Raw genomic sequence first — 19,786 nt, 5'->3', positions numbered from 1 at the left:
GCTCCCCAATCCCGCTGATACCCCAAATTTACTCACTGCCGTAATCCGTGCACAATCTAATATCCACGCGAACCCCCGAATCCGTGTGCAGACTCAATTACACAAGCACCCGATATTCAAGCGTAATGACAATTCCACGTGCATTCGCAAACTCGCTGACTCTCCGCTCCCAAATCAGCCTACACACCGAAATCCATGTGCAACCCCAAATCCACAAGCACATACCTGTCTGAACTACATTTTCTTGCAGGTTATACATGGAGAACCCTCGGGGTGAAGCGTTTGTCCTCAGATGCCCTTCACATTTGACCTTTCATCTTAAACCTCTGCCCTGTGGTTTTCGGCTACACGACTCAGGGGAAAAGACCGTGACAGCCAGCTCATTAATTCCCCTTATATAGCTGGTTTATCAGGTGGCTGGCTCTGTCCGTCATCAGTCAGGGAAGCAAACGCATGAACTGGGATGTTATGACGCTCTGACATCAGAACGCGTCACGCTGTCTCTGACGTGCCTTCTTCAGTGTGAAGCTAAGACGATGTGTAGGTAATGTTTAGGAGTAAAATCGAGCTGTAGAAATGATCGATGTTAATCCCGATTCCAATTACTGATGGGTCCGGTTTCAATGATTTAACCGTGACTGTCTCTGGAAGCAGCCGAGGAGGAACGCAGAGCGCACATCAAATGCTGGAGGAACTCAGCAGGTCAGGCAGCATCCATTGAAATGAGCAAGCACTCAGCATTCCGCGGCGAGACCCTCTCGAGTACGAAGCTGTGCCACAGTTTACGGCCGGTCTGAGAGGGATAGTAAGGACAACTTAGCAGCCTGAGACTCAGTGACTACGTTGCTGAAAAAAATTCTAACACACGTCAGCAGACCCTTGGTTCACGTAATGGGACACAATTATTGACCAACAGACAGTGGACTCTGACTGTGACATACACCACCGGACACTTGAAACACAAGACCAGAGATTCACTCTGAAAAATACCTCAGAACCAGTGAATTCAATGTAAACCCGTCCCAGTCACAACTTCCTGGGGGCCTGACCTCAGCTTGTGGAAAACTCCGGGCAAATTCCAACTAAAAACATAGAACATCGAACATAGAATAGTACAGCACAGTGCAGGCCCTTCGGCCCACAATGTTGTGCCAACCCTCAAACCCTGCCTCCCATATAAGCCCCCAACTTATATTCCTCCATATACCTGTTCAGTAGTCTCTTAAACTTCAGTAGTGTATCTGCCTCCACCACTGACTGAGCAGTGCATTCCACGCACCAACCACACTCTGAGTATAAAACCTTCCTCCAATATCCCCCTTGAACTTCCCACCCTTTACCTTAAAGCCATGTCCTCTTGTATTGAGCAGTGGTGCCCTGGGGAAGAGGCGCTGGCTATCCACTCTATCTATTCCTCTTATTATCTTGTACACCTCTATCATGTCTCTTCTCATTCTCCTTCTCTCCAAAGAGTACAGCCTTAGCTCCCTTACTCTCTGATCATAATGCATACTCTCCAAACCAGGCAGCAAACTGGCAAATCTCCTCTGTACCCTTTCCATTGCTTCACCATCCTTCCTACAGTGAGGCGACCAGAAGTGGACACAATTCTCCAAGTGTGGTCTAACCAGAGTTTTACAAAGCTGCATCATTACATCGCGACTCTTAAATTCTATCCCTCGACTTATGAAAGCTAACACCCCGTAAGCTTTCTTAACTACCCTATCTACCTGTGAGGCAATTTTCAGACATCTGTGGACATGTACCGCCAGATCACTCTGCTCCTCCACACTACCCAGTATCCTGCTATTTACTTTGTACTCAGCCTTGAAGTTTGTCTTTCCAAAGTGTACCACCTCACAATTCTCCGGGTTGAACTCCATCTGCCACTTCTCAGCCCACTTCTGCATCCCAACAATGTCTCTCTGCAACCTTTTCCAATCCTCTACGCTATCTACAACACCACCAACCTTTGTGTCGTCTGCAAACTTGCCAACCCACCCTTCTACCCCAACATCCAGGTCGTTAATAAAAATCACGAAAAGGAGAGGTGCCAAAACAGATCCTTGTAGGACACCACTCGTCACAATCCTCCAAGCTGAATGTACTCCAGCCACCACGACCCTCTGCCTTCTGCAGGCAAGCCAATTCTGGATCCACCTGGATAAACTTCCCTGGATCCCATGCCTTCTGACTTTCTGAATAAGCCTACCGTGTGGAACCTTGTCAAATGCCTTACTGAAATCCATATAGATCACAACCACTGCACTACCCTTATCTATATGCCTGGTTACCTCCTCAAAGAACTCTATCAGGCTTGTTAGACACTACGTGCCCTTCACAAAGCCATGCTGACTGTCCCTGATCAGACCATGATTCTCTAAATACCCATAGATCCTATCTCTAACAATCTTTTCCAACAGCTTTCCCACCGCAGACGTAAGGCTCAATGGTCTATAATGACCCGGACTATGCCTACTACCTTTTTTTGAACATGGGGACAACATTCACCTCCCTCTAATCCTCCGGTACCATTCCCGTGGACAACGAGGACATAAAGATCCTAGCCAGAGGCTCAGCAATCTCTCCCCTCGCCTATGGAGCAGCCTGGGGAATATTCCATCAGGCCCTGGGGACTTATCCGTCCTAATGTATTTTAACAAATCCAACACCTGCTCTCCCTTAATATCAACATGCTCCAGAACATCAACCTTACTCATATTGTCCTCACCATCATCAAGATCCCTCTCATTGGTGAATACCGAAGAGAAGTATTCATTGAGGACCACCCTCACTTCCACAGCCTCCAGGCACACCTTCCCACCTTTATCTCTAATCGGTCCTACCTTCACTCCTGTCATCCTTTTGTTCTTCACATAATTGAAGAATGCCTTGGGGCTTTCCTTTACCCTATTCGCCAAGGCCTTCTCATGCCCCCTTCTTGCTCTCCTCAGCCCCTTCTTAAGCTCCTTTCTTGTTTCCCTATATTCCTCAGTAGACCCATCAGATCCTTGCTTCTTAAACCTCATGTATGCTGCCTTCTTCCACCTGACTAGATTTTCCACCTCACTTGTTACCCATGGTTCCTTCACCCTACCATTCTTTATCTTCCTTACCAGGAGAAATTTATCCCTAACATCCTGCAAGCGACCGCTAAGCCTCGACCACGTGTCCATAGTACATTTCCCTGCAAAAACATCATCCCAATTCACACCCGCAAGTTCTAGCCTTATAGCCTCATAATTCGCCCTTCCCCAATTAAAAAGTTTCCTGTCCTCTCTGATTCTATCCTTTTCCATGATAATGCTAAAGGCCAGGGAGCGGTGGTCACTGTCCCCCAGATTCTCACCCACTGAGATATCTGTGACCTGACCCGGTTCATTACCTAGAACTCGATCTAATATGGCATTCCCCCTCGTCGGCCTGTCCACATACTGTGACAGGAATCCGTCTTGGACACGCTTAACAAACTCTGCCCCATCTCAACCCTTGGAACTAATAAGGTGCCAATCAATATTAGGGAAGTTAAAGTCACCCATGATAACAACCCTGTTATTTTTGCGCCTTTTCAAAATCTGCCTCCCAATCTGCTCTTCTGGATCTCCGCTGCTACCAGGGGGCCTATAAAATACCGCCAGCAGAATAACTGTTCCCTTCCTGTTCCTGACTTTCACCCATATTGACTCAAAAAAGGATCCTGCTACATTACCCACCCATTCTGTAGCTGTAATAGTATCCCTGACCTGTAATTGCATCCCTCCTCCCCTTTTTCCGCCCTCACTATCCCTTTTAAAGCACTGAAATCCAGGAATATTGAGAATCCATTCCCGTCCTGGTGCCAGCCAAGTCTCTGTAATGGCCACATCATAATTCCATGTATGTATCCAAGCTCTCAGTTCATCACCTTTGCTCCTGATGCTTCTTGCATTGAGGTACACACATTTCAGCCCTTCTACCTTACTGTCTTTACACCATTTATTCTGCTTCTCTTTCCTCAAAGCCTCTCTGTATGTTAGATCTGGTTTTACTCCATGCACTTCTTTCACTGCTCTGTCGCTCTGGGTCCCATCCCCCTCGCAAATTAGTTTAAACCGTCCCAAACCATGCTAGCAAACCTACCTGCAAGGATATTGCTCCCTCTCGAGTTCAGGTGTAATCCATCCAGTCTGTACAGGTCCAACCTTCCCCAGAAGTGATCCCAATGATCTAAAAATCTAAAACCCTGCTGCCCGCACCAACTCCTCAGCCACGCATTCAACTGCCATCTCCCCCAATTCTTACCATCACTGTCACGTAGCACTGGCAGCAATCCTGAGAACGCCACCCTTGAGGTCCTGTTCTTCAGCCTTCTGCCTAGTTCCCGAAACTCACACTTCAGGACCTCATCCCTCTGTTGTTGGTCCCAACATGTATCACGGCTACTGGTTGCTTTCCCTCTCGTACCAGGATGTCGTGCACCCGGTCAGAGACATCCCGGACCTTGGCACCCGGGAAGCAACAAACCATACGGGTGTCCTTCTCACATCCATAAAATCTCCCGTCTGCTCCCCTGACTATAGAGTCTCTAATGAAGACAGCTCTCCTCTTCTTCGTCCCACCCTTCTGCACCACAGGGTCAGACTCAGTGCCGGAGGCCCTGCCACCGTGGCTCACACCTGGTCGGTCGTCCCCGCCAACAGTATCCAGGGCGGTGAACTTATTATTCAGGGGTGCTTGGCACTACCTGTCTGCTCACCTTCGCTTTCCCCCTTCTGACTGTCACCCAACGACCTGCTTCCGACAGCCTAGGTGTGACTACCTCCCTGTAGCTCTCATCTATGACTGCCTCATTCTCCCTTATGAGTCGAAGATCATCCAGCTGCTGCTCCAGATTCCTTGCACGGTCTTCCAGATCGCCCAGCCGTGTGCACTTTTGGCAGATGTGACTCTGCGGGAGAGGGGCGTTCCCCCAAGGCTGCCACATCTCACATGAGAGGCACATCACCGTCTCAGGAGACATTGTAAAAACTGACTGCGAGCTAGCTTGTCCTCCGCCTCTTCTCGTGGAAGCCTCTCGAGTCAAAGCCTCAAAGCTCCACTCCTTCACTGGCCCACTCATGCACTGGCCGCTTTCTACATTTGAACATTTGCCACATTTCTTCCGTACGTTTCCCTGAGAACATCTGTTTCCAACTTATGCTTCCAATTTCTTGCCTGATGGCATCAAATTTCCCCTTACTCCAAATAAACGTTCCCCTAACTTGCATTTCCTATCCCTCTCCAAAGCACAAGTAAAGGAGATAGAATTGTGATCACTATCTCCAAAAAGTTATCCCACTGAGAGACCTGACACCTGACCAGGTTCATTTCCCAATTGCAGATCAAGTACAACCTCTCCTCTTGTAGGCTTATCTGCATATTGTGTCAAGAAACCTTCCTGAACACACCTGGCAAACTCCACCCTATGTAAACCCCTCACTCTATGGAGATGCCAATCAATGGTAAATATCCTACCACAACAACCGTATTACCATTACACCTTTGCAGAATCTGTCTCCCTATCTGCTCCTCGATGGCCTGTTACTTTCGGGTGCTCAATAAAAAAACAGTCCACTTATTGACACCTTCCTATTCCTAACTTTCACCAATTGATATTCTGTAGACAACCCCTCCCTGACATCCTCCTTTTTTGCAGCTGTGACACCATCCCTGATCAACAGTGCCACGCCCCCACCTCTTTTGCCTCCCTACCTATCCTTTCTGAAACATCTCAAGCCTGGCACTTGCGTTCCTCCCCCTGAACCATCCCAGTCTCTGTAATGGCCTCAACATCATAGCTCCAAGTGCTGATCCACGCCCTAAGCTCTTCCGCAATATTAATAATACTTCTCGCTTTAAGATAGATACATCTCAAACCTTCGGTCAGAGCGCGTCTCTTCTCTATCTGAGAAGATAGAGACCCTGAGCCTGAGTCTCCAGAGGGTTCCTGTGCTGTGAAAGACGTCCTGCCTCGTCCCTGTGCCGAAGACGCCGCGCCCCAGTGGCCTCAATGACTACAGACCGGTGGCATTGACCTCCGACATCATGAAGACCCTATAGAGACTTGTTCTGGAGCAGCACCGGCCTATGGTCAGGCCACACTTAAATCCCCTCTAGTTCGCCTACCAGCTCCGACTAGGAGTTGAGGATGCCATCGTCTACCTGCTGAACCGTGGCTACGCCCACCTGGACAAGCCAGCGAGCACTGTGAGGGTCATGTTTTTTGTCTTCTCCGGTGCGTTCAACACCATCCGCCCTGCACCATCCCTGGTGTCATGGATTCTTGATTACCTGACTGGCAGACCACAGTACGTGTGTTTGCAACACTGTGTGTCCGACAGAATGACCAGCAGCACTGGGGCTCCACAGGGGACTGTCTTGTCTGCCTTTCTCTTCACCATCTACACCTCGGACTTCAACTACTGCACAGAGTCTTGTCATCTTCAGAAGTTTTCTGATGATTCTGCCATAATTGAATGGATCAGCAAGGGAGATGAGGCTGAGTTAAGGGCTACGGTGGGAAACATTGACACATGGTGTGAGCAGAATTATCTGCAGCTTAATGTGAAAAAGACAAAGGAGTTGGTGGTGGACCTGAGGAGGGTTGAGGCACCGGTGACCCCTGTTCCCATCTAGGGGGTCAGTGTGCACATGGTGGAGGATTACAAATACCTGGGGATACGAATTGACAATAAAATGGTCTGGTCAAAGAACACTAAGGCTGTCTACAAGAAAGGTCAGAGCCGTCTCCATTTTCTGAGGAGGCTGAGGTTCTTTAACATCTGCCGGACGATGCTGAGGATGTTCTACGAGTCTGTGGTGGCCAGTGCTATCATGTTTGCTTTTGTGTGCTGGGGCAGCAGGCTGAGGGTAGCAGACACCAAGAGAATCAACAAACTCATTCGTAAGGCCAGTGATGTTGTGGGGATGGAACTGGACTCTCTGACGGTGGTGTCTGAAAAGAGGATGCTGTCCAAGTTGCATGTCATCTTGGACAATGTCTCCCATCCACTACGTAATGTACTGGTTGGGCACAGGAGTACATTCAGCCAGAGACTCATTCCGTCGAGATGCAACACAGAGCGTCATAGGAAGTCATTCCTGCCTGTGGCCATCAAACTTTACAACTCCTCCCTTAGAGGGTCAGACACCCTGAGCCAACAGGCTGGTCCTGGACTTATTTCCATCTGGCATAATTTACATATTATTATTTAATTATTTATGGTTTTATATTGCTACATTTATACTCTATTCTTGGTTGGTGCAACTCTAACGAAACCCAGTTTCCCTCGGGATCAATAAATTACGTCTATCTATCTATCTATCTATCTGTCTATCTATCGATCATCTGCCTATCCCACCTTTCACACTGTCTCCAAGCTTTCTCTATTTGTCAACCAACCTCCCTTTCCTCCGTCAGTTCAATTCGGTTGCCAGCATCCCGCCCCCCGGCAATTCTAGTTTAAACTTTCACCAATAGCCTGAGCAAACCTCCCTGCCAGGATATTGGTCCTCTGGAATTCAACTGCAGCCTGTCTGTTTGTACAGTTCACAAAAGAGGTCCCAATGATCCAAAAATCGGAATCACTGCTCCTTGCCACGCATTTATACTCTGCCTCATCCGATTCCTACACACACTGTCACGTGACACGGGCAGTAATCCCGAGATTACTATCTTCGACGTCCTGCTTCTCAACTTCCTTCCTAACTCCCTGTGGTCTGTTTTCAGGACCTCCTCCCTTTTCCTACCTATGTGGTTGGTACCAATATGTACCACGACATCTGGCTGTTGCCTTTCCACTGCAAGATATCGTGGACGCGATCAGAAACTTCACGGACCCTGTCTCCTGGGAGGCAAACTACCATCCGCGTTTCTTTCCTACGTCCACAGAATCGCCTGTTTGACCCCCTTACTGTTGCCATCCTCTTTATTTTCCTACCCTTCTGAGCCACAGGGCCAGACTCTGTGCCAGAGGCTCGACCACTGTTGTTTACCCCAGGTAGGACTTCTCCCCCAACAATACTCAAACACGACTACTTATTGTTAAGGGGGACAGCCACTGGGGTATTCTCTAGCATTTGGCTTTTACCTTCCCTCTCCTGACTGTTACCCACTTATCTGTCTCCTCAGGCGCCGGAGTGACTACCTGCCTATAGCTCCGCTCTATCACCTCCTCACTGTCCCTGACCAGACGAAGGTCATCGAGCTCCAGCTCCAGTTCCCTGACGCGGTCCTTAAGGAGCTGCAGCTGGGCGGACCTGGTGCAGATATGGCCGTCTGGGAGGCTGGGAGTCTCCAGGACCTCCCACATATGACACCAAGCACAGAAAACCGGCCTCACACACATTCTTTCTGTCTGTATTCTACACAAGTAACCTACCTCGCCTGGACCGTTTATGGCAGAAGCCCCGTTGAGCCAAAACCTTCCTACACTTTCTCCCTCTACTCTGTCGCCCGCTGTATAAAGCTGTCTTCTTTTTAAACTCTTCCCACTGTTGCCTCTGGTTGACGTCCACGCGCGTGCGCAGTCGTGCCCCGTTCAAACCGCTGAACAAATAAAGAGGCCGTTCCAACCCCTCAAGCTCTTGACTGTCCTGATTCTCCTCCAGTGAAGATCTGCCCGAGTTATTCAATACCTTGCTTGTCTCCTTGGTTAATGAAATACCTATTTTTGTTTAACCTTTTCAACTCTCTGTGTGATCCTGTGCTTTGGTACAGAGATACAGCGTGACACTGATAGATTAAGATATGTATTCATTAGAAGTGATTACAAGTTACTGAAACATTGATCTTAGCCCTTGTGGAGAAACGTCCTCTTCCGTCGCAGTCGCGTTCCTGTGGGATCCTTCGCTGCGAAATGGAAGCAATGGATTTGAGTCACACAGGATGGTCTATGCCAATCATTTCCCCTGGCCAGCGATCACCAACCGAGGTTTGATTCCCGCCGCTCTCTGAAAGGAGTTTGTCAGTTCTCTCCATGACCATGCTGGTTTCCTCTGTGTGCCCGGTTTCCTCCCACGGACCACAGGCTTTTCGATAGAGAAGGGGTTTAAATTAAGCGTGATCTGTGCCACAAGGGTTAGTAAGTTGTGGGCAGGTTACGTTGGCGCTAGAAGCGTGGTGACACTTGCCGGCAGGCCCCAGCACAATCCTCCCTGACACCAGTGATACATTTCACTCTCTGTTTGACGTACTTGGGACGAAGATCATCTTTCGTCTTTAAAGGCGCTTCTACTGGAAGGCCTTTTAATGTTGTCAATGTACCTGTCTCTGGTACTTCCACTAGCAGCTCATTCCGTTCCGTAATCTCACCACCCTCTGGGTGAAAATGATCTCCCTCCAGTCCCCTTTTAAATCTCTCCCTTTCTCTCAGGAAGCCAGTGCTCCCTTTGGAAGATCCCGTTCCCTGGGATAACACTGCAAGTATCTACGTCATCTAGGGCCCCCGGAATTTAATATGCACCTGCAAGGTCGCCCCTGGGTCTTCTGCTCGCCACGGATTAAAATCCAAAGCTACCTATCACCTTGATATAACACTGGCCCTCGAGAGCCAGCAGCATTCTCCACAATCTCCTGCACTCTTTCCAGCTCAATAAATTGGGGGGGGGGGGGAGATATCTAATGTTGGTGGAAAGTACTGGCGGGAATGTCAGAGGTAGGATTTTCACACAGAGATTGGTGGGTGCGTGGAACTTCCTGTCAGGGTTGGTGGGAGAAGCAGCTACATTAGCAGCCTCTTGAACAGCACAGGCACCGACCCATCAGTCCATCATCCTTCTGGTCCCTTAGACTGATACGATAGATTAATCTTAGAGTAGGGTCTGTTTCTGTGATGTACTTTTCCATGTTCAAACATCATAGCACAGTACAGGTCCCTCGGCCCACTATGTTGTGACAAAATTTTAAGGTCAATCCAATCCTTCTCTCCCACAGAGCCCTGCAGTTTTCTGTCATCCATGTGGCCATCTCTGACATCCCCCGTATATTTTCCTCTGGTCACCGAGAAACTATGCCCCCTCGAATCGGCCATTTCTGTTTCGGAAAACAGTCTCTCGCCATCCACTTGATCTGTGCTTCTTATCATCCTGTAAAGCTCTATCAAATCACCTCTCCTTCTTCTTCGCTCCAAAGGGAAAAGGTCGCTCAACGTATCTTCATTAGACACTTTCTCTAATCCAGACAGCATCCTGGCGAATCTGCTGTGCACACTCTCTAAAGCTTGCACGTCCTTCCTATAACTGAGGCGATCAGAACTGAACAAGATAGTCCCAGTTGTGTCTAACCAGGGTTTAAAGAACTGCAGCATTACCTCGTGGCTCCTGAGCTCAGCCCCGCGAATAATGAAACCCAGCACAACGTACGCCTTCGTAAACACCCTGTAAACTTGCGTGACGACTTTCAGGGATCTGTGGACGTAGACCCCGAGATCTCTCTGCTCTTCCTCACCGCTGAGAATCCTGCCATTCATCTTGCGTTGTGTTGCTCTGTTAAACGGCATTTCCCTCTGACCATTTTGTGGGATTATGGGGAGATCGGATACTGCTGGATGAAGCCCGGCGTCCGGCCTGTCGGTGCGTGACGGTGTGAGGGAGGGATACCATTTTCTACCTTTGTCTCCTCGGAATTACACGGCGGGTGATCACCTTCTGTGACTGCTGCTGTCCTTCTGGCGAAGAACACGTCTAGTCCTTGCCGACCGTAACTGTGTCTAGTCCCACTGATTTGCACCAGGGCCCTAGCCCTCCAGAACCCTCCGACCTGTATATACTGATCCAAACTTAACTGTTGAAATCAAAATCTCATCCAACACTTCTGCTGGCTGCTGGTTCCATACGCTCACCACCCTCTGAGGGAAGAGGTTCCTCCTCGTGTTCCCATTAAGCATTTCACTTTGACCCTCAATCCTTGACCTCTATTCTTGCGCAACCTCAGTGGGAAAAACCTGCTTGCATTTACCCAATCTATTTCCCTCATAATTCTGTATACCTCGATCGAATCTCACCTCAGTCGTCCGCGTTCCTGGGAATTAAGTCCGACCCTATTCAACATTTCCCGAAATCCCAGTTCCTCAAGGCCCGGCAACATTGTCGGCCGAAGCGCTTGCACTGCGCTGTAACGGTCTTTATTCTAACAACCCTGAAAAGTGTCTCTGCGCTCAGTTAATCTCGCCTGTCGGTAGTTGACCAGAATTTCGAATGAGGCCTCTTGAACGGTTCTACAACTTCAACATAACGTCCCATCTCCTGTACTCAGTGCTTCGTGTTTTGAAGGTCAATGTGTCGAAAGCTTTCTATACGACCCGGTCTACCCGTGAAGCCGCTTTCATTGAATTGTAAACCTATATTCCCAGATACCCTTTGCTCTAATGCACTCCTCAGTAAACGGTGGGAGGACCTCATACATGACCAACCCGCTCTGCATGCTGACCCTGGATAGGAACATGCCCACAGAAGAAGGCCGCATCCAGCCCTGAGGAATGGTGTCAGGGAGGTGGGAGGGAAGCGCGGGCAGCGGTGGGCGGGGTGGGGGGGCGGTCAAACCCGCCACATCGCCCTCGCGGAGGGAGGGTCTCCGCGGGATCTCACCTGGTGCTGGCCAGTGGTATCCAGCGATGGCGGCCTCATCTGACGGGGATAAAATGGGAGGGATTCAATAGTCAGATGGGCTGGAGGAAGGGAGGGGAGAGAAAGGGAGTGGCGTGGACCGCATGAGACGCCACTCTTCAGGAGCGTGGAGGGGTCTGCAGGAGAGGGAGGGGAAGGTGTAGCAGCTGGGGCGAGTAGGGGGTAGGAGGCAATGGAGATGAAAGGGCGTGATTGAGCAGAACTGGGTGAGGAGAAGCTGTCAGAGTGTGAGTGCAGGGAGGTCAAAGGTGTGCACGGGGGATGGTTTTGGGTCCGGGGCTGGGTGAGATGGGCGTGCAGGGCGAATGGAGGGGACCAAGAGGCGACGGGCTCGGAGAATGGAGGAGATGGGGGCGGTAAAGCGGACGGAGAATGGGGGGGGGGTGCTGGTCGGGTGGAGAGGAACTGGACGAGAGGATGTGACGCAGTGAGAGAAGAGAGGGGATCGAGGGGCGACGGACTCAGAGAATCAGGGGAGATGGGGCCAGAGGAGTGGACGGAGAGTGAGGGCGGGTCGGGTGGAGAGGAATTGGACGGGAAGATGTGACGCAGTGAGCGATTGGATGGAGTATTCGAGAACATGAGAAACGGGATGCGAAGGGTTTGAGGGAGAGGCGAGAGGGTGATTGCAGAGGAGTGAATTTGTGAATGGGTAGGGTGTTGGACAAAGGGAGCTGTGTAGAGGGATATGAAGCGCGTAAGGAGAGGGATTGGAGGGAGCTGTGTAGAGGGATATCGAGCGCGTAAGGAGAGGGATTGGAGGGAGGGGTGCCCAGCGGTGTGAAGGGGCAAGCAGTGACAATCAGTGGGACTGTGGAGAGGGCAGTGGGGCAGAAACCTCTGGGCAGGGAACAGGGAGGAGGTGTGTCCGCTGGCAGGGTTGCAGTGAGTGGTTCGGGAGGGGAAAGGGGAGGGGCCAGGTGCCTACAATTCTCGTAGTAGTCGTAGACGGTCACGTAGGCATCCTGAAGATTCTCCACCACGAAGACTCGGTGAAGAAGTGCAAGCACTTCGACAGGCAGGAACTTGTGCATCTGTAGGCCGAGCGGTGGGTTGGCGATTTAGTACGAGATCTCCTCCGCACGTCCCCTGCTCTCCCAGTGTCCCAGACGCACAATCCCCCCTCCCCTGCAACCGTCAGGACCAAGCTGAGACAGATGGGACGGGGTCCTCGCCACTCACCTCTGGAATGTACACCAGCAAGTGCCCGTCCTGTGTCTCTGACCTGCTCACACAAGGATGGCTCGGCTTCTGTAGCAGAGAGAGAGTTATTTATAAAGATGAAAAAGATCAAATATCAGTTGTTGTTTTTTTTTTTTCTTTATGTCTGCATGAGGCGGTCCCAAGTCCGGCTGTGAACATAAGAACATATGAAAAAGTAGCAGAAATAGGCTGTCTGACCCGGCGAGCCTTCTCCGCCATTCAAAATGATCATGGCTGAGCTGGCCATGGATTCATCTCCGCCTACCTGCATTTCCCCCACAACTCTTAATTCCCCCAATATGCAAGCGTCTATTCAAACTTGTCTTAAACATATTTACTGATGTAGCCTCCACTGAGAATTGGGCAGATAATTCCACAGATTCATCACTCTCTGGGAAAAAGAAGTTCCTCCTCATCTCCATCCTAGATCTACACCCCCGAATCTTGAGGCTATGTAGTACTCCAAGTGTGGTCTGACCAGGGCCAGTTATAGCTGTAACATTACCTCTCAGCTCTTAAACTCGATCCCACGGTTGATGAATGCCAATGCACCACATGCCTTCTTACCCACACAGTCAACCTGCGCAGCGACTTTGAGTGTTGTATGGTCTTAGACCCCAAGATCCCTCTGATCGTTCACACTGCCAGCAGTCTTACCAATAATAGTATATTCTGCCATCATATTTGACCTTCCAAAATGATGGTATCTGGGTTGAACAACATTTATCTGGGTTGAACGCCATCTGCCCCTCTCGGCCCAGTTTTGTATCCCGTCGATGTCCCGCTGTAACCTTTGACAGCCAGTCACACTCTCCACAACACTGACATCCTTTGTGTCATCAGCAAATTTAATAGCCCATCCCTCCACTTCCTCATTTCAAGTAATTTATAAAAATCACGAAGAGAAGGGCTCCCAGAGAAGATCCCTGAAGCACAGCACCGGTCACCGACCTATATGCAAAACATGACCCGTCTACAACCACTCTTTGCCTTTTCTGTGCAAGACAATTCTGGATCCACAAAGCAAGGTCGCCTTGGATCCGCATGATTCTGGGTCCCTTTGGGTGTTGGATGTGCGTCGACATATCGATTTGGGGATGCGTGCACATCTCGGGAGGTGTCGGCAAACCTGGGGGTCGATGACTGAAGGGCTTGCACATGGATTTAGAGGTGCGCACAGATTTGAGAGCGCTGCTAGATTTGGAGCTGCACACAGATTTGGAGCTGTCAGTTAATTTGAGTGCTCCATGTAAGTACATAGGTTTGTTGGTGTACCCACTGATTAGCGGCTGGACACAATTCTACGTGTATTGGTAGATTTGTGGCTGCACTTGGATTTGGGGTGTCCTGAACTTTGAATTTAGCCTTGCATTTTAGGGGACTGCACATGGATTTGGAGATGTGCACTGATTTAGGAAGGGTCGAAGAATATGGGATTGCACACGGAGTTGAGGATGTGTGAGACTTTGGTGTGCCGACAGATTTAGGATGTCATTGCACTTTGAACTGTTTTTCTTACTAATCTTTTAAGGTAGAAGCATTTATTTTGTAACCTGTTTGAAATTTTTCTTCCTCTGGGTACTGATGTGCATATTTCGGAGTCATCGGTTTTAGGTTGCGCACGGATTTGGGGTTTACAATGATTTGGGATCATTCTCTAATTTGCGGGCGCACACGGATTTGGCGGTCCATAGTGATTTGGGGATGCGCTCTGATGTAGGCGGATGTTTAGAATACGCCAATCAACATGAATTTAGCGGTGCATGCAGATTTAGTGAAGTTTACGAGTATTTCGGTGTACAGATTAATTTGGTGATACCAGCCGATTTGGAGCGTCTTTGGGTTTGGGGATGCACACGAATCTCGGGATTTGGGGGTTTTGGCAAATTGAAGGCTTCACACACATTTGGTATTGCCGGCAGACTTGGAGATGCGCACCGAGTTCGGGTGTGTCAGATTTGGTGTCGGCGTTTTGTGGTGTCTGTTAACTTGGGGGTGCACACAGATTTGGGTATCTCCGTAAATTTAGGAGTTTATCGGCGAACGTGGTGTGCATATGGAATTTGGAGTGCGAAAGGATTTGGTATAATCCAATGTGTATGTCGGGGTGCCTGCTGATTTGGGGCTGTGACGAATATCAAGGTTCTTTCATTCGTACAAACATTAGCAATAAATGCAATTTGAATTTATGGTTCAGGCAGCCATGATGTGAAGTGTTTGAAGTCACTGTTACTTGGAGAATCTAATTTGAATGTGGGGGTTGCAGAGTTTTAGCGGTGCGCGCAGATTGGTGATGCACAAGATTTGAAAGTGCGTGAAAGCACACACACAGGCACTCTCGCACACAGACACAGAAACACACACACACACACACACACACACACACACACACACACACACACACAGTCGCACACACGCACAGACACACACTCAGACACACACACAGACACACACAGATAGACACACACAGACACAACACACACAGTCACACACACAGACACACACACACAGACACAACACACACAGTCACACACACAGACACACACACACACAGACACTCGCGCACACAGTCACAGAAACACACACACACACACACAGTCACACACACACAGACACACACACACAACACACACAGTCACACACACAGACACACACACACAGACACACACACACACACACACACACAGTCACACACAGAGACACTCGCGCAGACAGACACACATGCACACACATACAGATACTCGCGCGCACACACACACACACAGACACACACACACACACACACACACAAAACACACACAGTCACACACACAGACACACACACAGTCACACACACACACACACACACACACACACAGTCACACACACACACACACACACACACACACACATAACGGAAGTTTCATCTACCTTTCCAGCTCTCCGCCATGTTCTTTGACATATGTGGGGTGATATGATTAAGAAATTCTCACCCCACCACCACTGGACTGTTGAGTTTTATGGCCATGCGGTAGGGTGTGGGGTAGTTTTGGGACGAGGCCCCAAATGTTCTAACTATGACTAAGTCAGTGAAGTAGTTGGAAGGTTTCATGGATCGGAAAGTGGTTATTCATGTCGCCACACACAGACAGCTTACAAAGGACCCTCTAGGTCGAGTCCACAAAAACACCAACTACATCAAGAGTTTATACCGTTGACGAGAATGGCAATAGTGGGCGATTCAATGCAATTTTACAGACTTTATTTCAATATTCTGTATTTGATAAATGATTTCCATTTTCCTGAAGTACATATTTACAGTGGAAGCAAATGCTATTGATAAGACACCTCGAAGGTTCTGATGCTGTTACTGGGACAAAGTTACTCACACAGCTGGTCTAAAAATTAATTCACTAAATTAATCACAACCTGTCACCGCGGGGATGGCACCTGTCTGATGTAATAGGTTTCTAAATAAGTTAAGGAGTTTTATTATACAATATGTTGAAGTCTGTCCCTGTGGGGTCGCTAGATGGTGTTTATAAACCCGGGACATGTGGTGCTTCAACATTTCATTCCAATAGACCGCCTGAGGCACAGGGGGACACATTGCTGCGCAGGGGAAATGTCGGCAATGTTGAAACGGTACTACAGTGTGCAGAGAATATTGTACCTGCTCATTGCCGTCACTGGAGTTCCTGGTGAGTGAGCAGAGCAGTTTATGTTTGGTATTTCCGTGTGTTAACCGGTGTGAACCTGTTTATGATCAATCGACAAGCTTCCAAGTTGATGATCTTTGCATAGATATCCGTCAAAGATATTTATCCTGTCAATTCAATATCCTGATTATTTCATATTTAATGACAAGATGAACGAATCCCCGGTCTCTCCTCTAACTCAGGGGATCGACCTGAACTTTGTTTTTCCCTTTAATATTATCTTGTCCAGATTTGTCCCAGTACCGGGGCGGGCAACTCTCCTGGACGGTGTAACTGGGAGCCTTTTAATGGGACCTTGTCCAGAGTTGTCCCACAGCTGGAGAACGGAGGGTCCTCGTGAAGGGGTGACTGGGATGGGTTTACATTGTGAAGTTCACTTGTATTGAGTTATTATTCAGACAGAACCCCTGGTCCAGTGTTTCACGTTTCCCGGTGGAGTCTGGCACAGATCACCTGAACCAGTGTCCATGCATCTGCTGCCGCGTGTTATCGAATTGAACTGTGCTGGAGAATTAATCCGTTAACGGAGTCATTCAGTCTCTGGTTACCAAGTTGTTCCTGAGACCCGTCGTAAATTGGGCGCTGTATCGACCTGAAGATAGGTCTCGCCCCGAATCGGTAGTTTTTTTTTTTGGGTCCCGCCACTATTTCGCGTGCGTTGCTCCCCTCTGTATCCCTTCTCGGTCCAATCAGACGCTGAGCTTCAGGAGGCCTGGTCAGTCACGGTTAAATCAGTGAAACCGGCTCCGTCAGTGACTGGAATCGGGATCAGCACCGATCCTTGTTGTTCATACAGCTTATTTTTATCGTCGACGATTGTTCACACATCGTCGTATCTTCATGCTGAAAAAGGCAGGTCAGAGACAGTGTGACCCGTGTCCGATGTTAGATTAGCAGCCGTTCACAGACTCTGGCACGCTTGATCTTTAGCTGAAGTCCGATCCCTCTTTAATTCCTGGAGAATGTGTTCAGTAATGCTAGGGTCGGTTCTCCCCCACCCCCACACCTCTCTCTCTCTCTCTCTCTCTCTCCAGTCAATTTAATGGCGATTGTGATCCTGTCCCGGGGAAAGTGCGGCCTCTCTACCTGCACCACTCGCTACCTGGTGGCCATGGCAGCGGCGGATCTACTGACTATTGTCACCGAGGTCATTTTGTCTCGAATCAATTGGTATTACTTCCCGTGGAATTTTCTGGACAGCACCCCTGTCTGCAGTGTTATCGATTCACTGACGTACGCAGCCACAGACTGTTCGGTCTGGTTCACCGTCACTTTCACCTTTGATCGGTTTGTTGCCATTTGCTGCCAGAAGCTGAAAACAAAATATTGCACCGGGAAAAATGCGGCTGTGGTTCTGACAACAACCGGCGTGCTGTTCTGTCTGAAAAACATACCCCGATACTTCACGTTTGAACACAGCGTGATCATCGATAACGTACCGTGGTTTTGTAGAACCAGGGACAATTATTTCACTGACCCCGGGTGGGTAGGATATGACTGGCTCGATACGGTTTTAACTCCGTTCCTCCCTTTCGCTGGGATCCTGCTGCTCAACGCTCTGACAGTCAGACACATTTTAGTGGCCAGTCGGGTCCGTAAGGGGCTGAAGGGTCAGAGCAAGGGGGAGAACCGCAGTGACCCGGAGATGGAGAGCAGGAGGAGATCTGTGGTTTTACTCTTCACCCTCTCCGGCAACTTCATCCTCCTGTGGATGGCATACGTTGTAAATGTCATATATTATCAGGTCGCAGGAAAAGGATCTGATTTCATTGATTCCGAATGGATCTTTCACTATGTCGGAGTTTTGCTGAGGAATTTCAGCTGCTGCACGAATACATTTATTTACACGGTGACTCAGTCGAAATTCAGGGAGCAGCTGATCGGCGCGGTGAAATATCCGGTCACCTCGGTGCTTCAGTTCATGAATAAAGCCGCGTCCTGAGCACTAGCCAGTGCGGGCCGCTGTGTGTCTCCAGCCCGGGCTCTGGTTCCTCTCATTCACCGCCTGATGGCCAAGGTGTTATTTCCGGGCGGGTTTTCCCCGCTACCGGTAGCTCCGGGACATTCGGGTAGTCTGTGTGGTGGAGGGAGGGGGCGTGGACGTGAGGGAGTAAAACACCGTCATGGTGACTCATAAACTCGGTGTCCCGCCATATGCCAATCAATGTACTGCTCCAGAATGCCGCCCAGCATTTGTTCTGTGGATATGTCTATCTATTCCCTTTCCTGCTCAGTACCTCACAGTCTGACGTCCCCAGACAACTGTAGGGCTGGTGTGATACTGGGTGGCCAATCCACTGCCAGTTCTCTAGTCTCCAACTTCCACATGAATAACGGGCTAACGTGAAAATATAGGGCGGGGTTTGGATAAACACTGTTTTTTTTTAAATTGGTGAAAAGCCGCCCCATCTTAATGACCGCCTCTGCTACTAATGACTGACGACAATAGCTGAAAGCAGATTGTAGCTGGGAGATTAGTATCCAAGGATACATATAGTATGGAAAAAACAGGCTGGAAGGCAGAGGTGGTAGCGTAGCTCTGTTTGTTAAAAACAAACAAACAAACAAACAAAATCAAATCATTAGAAAGAGGTGATATAGGGGCGGAAGGTGTTGAATCATTGTGGATAGAGCAGAGGAACTACAAGGTGAAAAGACCCTGCACAGACCATGCAACCGCAGTGAGGATGTGACCTACAAATTACAACGGGAGACAGTGAATGCTTACCGAAAGGGAAATGGTAGAATAGTCATGGGGGATTTAAATATGCGTGTAGATGGGAAAAATCAGGTTAATCCTGGATTCCAGGCCGGGGAATTTCTAGAGTGCCTTCGAGATCGCTTTTTAAGGCAGCTGACGTTTGAATCCACTGGAGCATCTGCTGTCCTGCACTGGGTGTGGGGCAATGAAGCGAAACTGATTGAAAACCTGAAAGCAAAACAACCTTTAGGGGCAAATGAGCAGAATGTTTCTCAGTTCACCCTGAGGTTTGAGAAGGAAAAGCAAAAAACAGATGTGCTGGTATTACAGCAGAGTGACGGTAATCACAGAGACAATTACAATCGGCCAGAATTAATCGGAAGGGAACACTGGCAGGGACTACGGCAGAGCAGCAATGGCTGGAATTTCCGGAAGCAATTCGGAAGGCTCGGGATAAATACATCACAAAAGAAGAAGAATTTCGCAGGAATGTCAATGCCAGCATAAAAATCTAAGAGAGGCGATATAATTGAGTAAAAAA

The 19,786-nt window shown here is 49.0% G+C and overlaps 1 pseudogene; it reads left to right on the top strand.

The window, feature by feature from the left end:
• Positions 1–16,450: 16,450 nt before the first annotated feature.
• On the top strand, positions 16,451–18,486 carry LOC140185339 (probable G-protein coupled receptor 139; annotated as a pseudogene).
• The last annotated feature ends 1,300 nt before the right edge of the window (positions 18,487–19,786 follow it).

Source organism: Mobula birostris, chromosome 20 (genome assembly GCF_030028105.1).
Source record: "Mobula birostris isolate sMobBir1 chromosome 20, sMobBir1.hap1, whole genome shotgun sequence".
In the NCBI taxonomy this organism is placed as follows: Eukaryota; Metazoa; Chordata; class Chondrichthyes; order Myliobatiformes; family Myliobatidae; genus Mobula; species Mobula birostris.
Note: the sequence above shows the minus strand (reverse complement) of the source record. Positions and strands in the feature narration are given on the sequence as shown.